Genomic DNA, 5,876 nt, shown 5'->3' with positions numbered 1-5,876 from the left:
TATTTGAATAAAGAGGCGGAAATAATATTACAACTTCAGCGTAATGGATCCAGGGTTGTGCTGGCACGTGGAGGTTGCATCATCAGGATAGGTTAAATACTACCACCAACGAATTTGGAAGGAGGTTATGTTTTCGCCCCTGTTTGTGTGTTTGTTTGTTTGTGAACAGCATTCTGACAACAATTTTAATCGTAGAGTAATGAAACTTGCAGGGATTAATTGTTATGTAAAAGGCTAGAAATTATTAAATTTTGGAAGGTCAAGGTCAAAGGTCATGGGCATGGTCAAGCAAAATGTACAATTCACGTAATCAGACATACGTTTGGACATCTTTGTCACATAGACTTCATACTTGGTTCATATCTAAGTTTATGAAAATCCACGCCAATTAATACATGTGAAGGTCAAATGTCCAGGTCACGGTCAAGCAAAATGTCCAATTTATGTAATCAGCCACATTTGTGTATGAAAATCAACGCCATTTAACACATGTTAAGTGTGAAAAAAAAGATATTTAGACTTGTAATTATCAGGGAATTGTTGACGAAAACAATTTTTATTATTATTATTATTATTATTATTGTTGTTGTTGTTGTTGTTGTTGTTGTTGTTGTTAATGTTATTGTTATTATTATTATTATTATTATTATTATTATTATTATTATTATTATTAAAAGCCAAGCTATAAACCTAGTTGGAAAAGCAAGACAATATAAGCCCAAAGGTTCCAACAGGGAAATATAGCCCAGTGAGGAAAGGAAATAAGGTAACATATAAACAACAAGGGTAGTAGTAATCGTAGAATTAGTAGTAGGAACTACTGCTTTTAGAAATATATTATGTAAAGACACAAATAAGCAAATATGTGAGCATTGTCTCGTCTGAATTCAGTTATTAGCCCTACGGTTTTTAGCCTACTGGGAGTCAGAAAAGTTTATTTTCTTTGAACCCGAAGCCAACGATTTTCCCATAAATAAAAACTAAAGTATTAGAATTTTTCTCCCTTTCAAGTCGTTTCCAACTATGAGAAATGTCACAAATAGCTGTGGGTTATTTCGTAACTTCGAGTTTTATGAAGAAAGTATTTTCCCATAACATTGAAGTTATTAACTTGACAATTCTATTTGTGGCAGAAATTCTTTTTTTTCCCGTTGAAGGAATTTCGGATTTTATTAGAAAATATATCTTAGTTTTTCATTTCAATTGTAGCTACTCGAATCTCTGGTATTTCGTAATATAGGATGGAATGTAAGATGCCTTTACAGTTCTTTGTAAATGTCTTATTTCACTGATATCTGTCCAAGTATTGCTTCTCCTCTTCAGCTCGTTGTACAGATGTTGTGTGGGAGTTAGACTCTCGAGGGTCAACCGGCTCCATCATCTTTTCATTTCAATCACTTTCATAGTCGTGAGGAAACAGTAAACTTCAAAAACACACATATATATCTATATATATATATATATATATATATATAGATAGATATAGATATAGATATATATGTGTATATGTGTGTATATATATATATATATATATAGAGAGAGAGAGAGAGAGAGAGAGAGAGAGAGAGAGAGAGAGAGAGATTTCGTTATGAACTACCATAATAACAGGAAAAAACGTGAGAGAGAGAGAGAGAGAGAGAGAGAGAGAGAGAGAGAGATTTCGTTATGAATTACCATAATAACAGGAAAAAAACGAGAGAGAGAGAGAGAGAGAGAGAGAGAGAGAGAGAGAGAGATTTCGTTATGAATTACCATAACAGGAAAAAAACGAGAGGAGAGAGAGAGAGAGAGAGAGAGAGAGAGATTTAGTTATGAACTACCATAATAACAGGAAAAAAACGTGTGTGTGTTTGAGAGAGAGAGAGGAGAGAGAGAGAGAGAGAGAGAGAGAGAGAGAGAGAACCCCAGATGTGTTCATTTAATTATCACATATGAAACCTCCAAGTCTTCCCAAAATAGTACTCTCACAAACATTTCATAAAAGCTTCACTAAATACCACACTGTCAATATACATTTAATAAATATAAAGTAGCCAATATAATTAGCTCAATGAATGTCAACTTCTGAATGTCATCTGTTCTAATTACTACCAAATACCATATCATTAATATTCAAAGTCTCCTCCAAACTTTCCTCTGCCCTTAATTAATGGACCACTTGATGAAAAACTAATTATGGTATTACAGACTTCAAGATTCAAAGGCTTTAGTGAGAAGTTACCTCTGAATGAAATTAATTGCTACTGGATCTATTATTATTATTATTATTATTATTATTATTATTATTGTTATTATTATTATTATTATTATTTTCATTATTATTATTATTTTCATTATTATTATTATTATTATTATTATTATTATTTTCATTGTTATTATTATTTTCATTATTATTATTATTTTCATTATTATTATTATTTTCATTATTATTATTATTTTCATTATTATTATTATTTTCATTATTATTATTATTATTATTATTGTTATTATTTTCATTATTATTATTATTTTCATTATTATAATTATTATTATTATTATTATTATTATTTTTATTATTATTATTTTCATTATTATTATTATTATGATTATTATTATTATTAGTAGTAGTAGTAGTATTATTATTATCCGGTAAGCAACACCTCTAGTTAGAAAAACAGGATGTTATAATCCCAAGGATTCCAATAAGGAAAAATAGCCCAGTGAGGAATGGAAATAAGAAAATTAAATAAACTATATGAGAAGTAATGAGTAATTAATGTAAGATATTTAAAAATCGGTAACAAAGTTAAAATTCATCTGTTGTATATAAACTATGAAGAGAGACTTGTGTCATCCTGTTCAATATAGAAATATTCGCTGCAAGTTTAAAATTCTGAAGTTTCATTGATTAGGAAGATCATAGCTGGGATAAAACATCTAAGAATAGTGTGTAGTATTGAACTTTATGATGGATAAGGGCAATACTGGTAGAATTAACTGCATACCTAATGCTATGTACATGATGGTACAGTCTAGGAAGATCTGAATGCAAAGGATGGTCTAAATTATGAAAAATCTTATGCAACATGCATAATGAAGAAACTGAACGATGTTGCCATAGATTAATATCTAGATCAGGAATAAGAAATTTAATAGACCGCAAGTTCTTCTCCAACAAATTAATAATCGAAACAAGGTAGAATGAAAGAATTAAAACACTTCTCCAGAATAGATTGATCACCGAATATTCTTTCTTAATAAGCCTATTTTTTTTTCAGAATAGATTGATCACCGAATATCGTTAAAAGACTTCCTCATTAAGCCTATTTTTACAGAATAGATTGATCACCGAATATCGTTAAAAGACTTCCTCATTAAGCCTATTTTTACAGAATAGATTGATCACCGAATATCGTTTAAAGACTTTCTCATTAAGCCTATTTTTACAGAATAGATTGATCACCGAATATCGTTAAAAGACTTTCTCATTAAGCCTATTTTTACATAATAGACTGATCACCGAATATCGTTAAAAGACTTTCTCAATAAGCCTATTTTTTGTGCAATTGAAGGAGAAACAGACGGAATGAGTTCCTGAAAAATGAGAAACACAATATAGAGAGCTGGGTATTAAGGAGCCACTGTCTTCGACGCAGTTACACTCTTAGTTTGAGTTTTGTTAGAGTTCATCTTCATGCCCCATAATTAGCACCATGCACTAATTTTAGCTAGATCTCTATAAGGGATTCGGCAACACCAGATATACATTGAAGAGTTGGAGTTGATGTAAAGCGAGTAGCATCATCTAAATATACAGAGTTTGTTTTCTACACCAAACCACGTGTCATGTGCATATATCATGAAAAGTAATGGGGCAAGAAAACTACCCTGAGGAACACCAGATATCACACTCCCATAATCCCAACGGAGCGATCTATTACTTAAAAATGTTGTAATTTGAAAACAAAGGCCTCATGATTAACACATTCAAAGGCAGCACTAAAATTCAGGCCAATCATGCCAGCTTCTTGACCACAATCAAGGGATTTCTGTACAGCATTAGAGACTGTCAGAAAGGCATCACATGCTCCAAGGCCTTTGCGAAAGCCAAATTGCAAAATAGGGGACAGATGATTTCCTTAAGACACTCATTTAGACGATCTCACCTTATGTTATTCCGTCTTGGTACAGAGGCTAATACCTTGTTATTAAGTCAACATGGTCTCATTTGCTTCGAGGTTTCAATTACTCACTGATTGCCTCGATCCCTTTCATACTAATCCTTGATAATTCATTCATGGTTCTATTCCTGTTTCCAATTTCCTTCAGATGAATTGAAATTGTATATAAAGATTTTTCTCTTCTTATAATCTTGGGGAAAATACTGTACTTTTATTATTATTATTATTATTATTATTATTATTATTATTATTATTATTATTAATTGCTAAGCTACAACCCTAGTTGGAAAAGCAGAATGCTATAAGCCCAGGGGCTCCAACGGGGGAAAATAGCCCAGTGAGGAAAGGAAACAAGGAAAAAAGAAATATTTTAGGAATAATATTAAAATAAATATCTCTTAATAAACAAAAACTTTAACAAAACACGAGGAAGAGAAATTAGATAGAATAGTGTTCTCGAGTGTACCCTCAAGCAAGAGGATACTACTAGCTTTTTCTGTCTTTTTTTTTCTGTTTCCTGATTTCATGATTCCTGACCTTGCTGATATTTCATATTTCATATTTTATTTTGTACTCACGTGAGTACGCATTTAGTTTTGAAAAAACGAGGACAAATATTAAATAAGAAAAACTGCTCAACAGTATTAATATTGTTAAACTACTGCAGTGTAATGGTTCAGTGGCTACTTTCCTCTTAGGAAGGGTAGAAGAGTCTCTTTAGCTATGGCAAGCAATTCTTCTTGGAGAAGGACACTCCAAAATCAAACCATTGTTCTCTAGTCTTGGGTAGTGCTATAGCCTCTGTACCATGGTACTCGACTGTCTTGGGTTAGAGATAGTTCTCTTGCTTAAGGGTACACTCGGGCACTATTCTATCTAATTCCTCTTCCACTTGTTTTGTTAAAGTTTTTATAATTTATATATGAAATATGTATTTTAATGTTGTTGCTATTCCTAAAATATTTTATTTTATCTTTCCTTTCCTCACTGGGTTATTTTCCCTGTTGGGGTCCTTGGGCTTATAACATCCTGCTTCTCCAACTAGGGTTGTATCTTAGCAAGTAATAATAATAATAATAATAATGTAACTCTTGATACTGGAAGGGAGGGGAAAGAGAGGTACTGGGATAGCGGAAGTTCAGGTGGGAGGAATGTCATCAACAGGGTGTTCTGATTTGGTGCAATAAAGCTAATCACTGTGATCATCCAGGTGGCGTCAAATCAACCCCTGACAGATAATGGATCTCTCTCTCTCTCTCTCTCTCTCTCTCTCTCTCTCTCTCTCTCTCTCTCTCTCTCTCTCTCTCTCTCTCTGTTGGGAACATTTTACATTTTGTTATAGTGTGGGGATGCTATCTTATTTAATAAGTTGATATCATTCCATTCTTAATCATTATTATTATTATTATTATTATTATTATTATTATTATTGCCTGCACCAACGAAATTTGTACGAGATTATGTTTTCCAGTCCGTTTATTTACTTATTTATTTATTTATTTATTTGTATGTGTGACTGTGGACAGGATTACGTCACCACATATAGATCTTAGGTCAAGGACGACCTCATTAAATTTTGGGGATGATCCGGATCCGGAGACGGATTCTAGATCCGGATATACATTTTTCACAATTTTAAAGATTACGTCTAAACAAATTGACGAATTTTGTCGAAATTTCCATCACAGATAAATCTTAGGCCATGGGCGACTCCAT

Source organism: Palaemon carinicauda, chromosome 1, assembly GCF_036898095.1.
Source record: "Palaemon carinicauda isolate YSFRI2023 chromosome 1, ASM3689809v2, whole genome shotgun sequence".
Taxonomy (NCBI): domain Eukaryota; kingdom Metazoa; phylum Arthropoda; class Malacostraca; order Decapoda; family Palaemonidae; genus Palaemon; species Palaemon carinicauda.
This window is presented reverse-complemented; position numbering follows the sequence as displayed.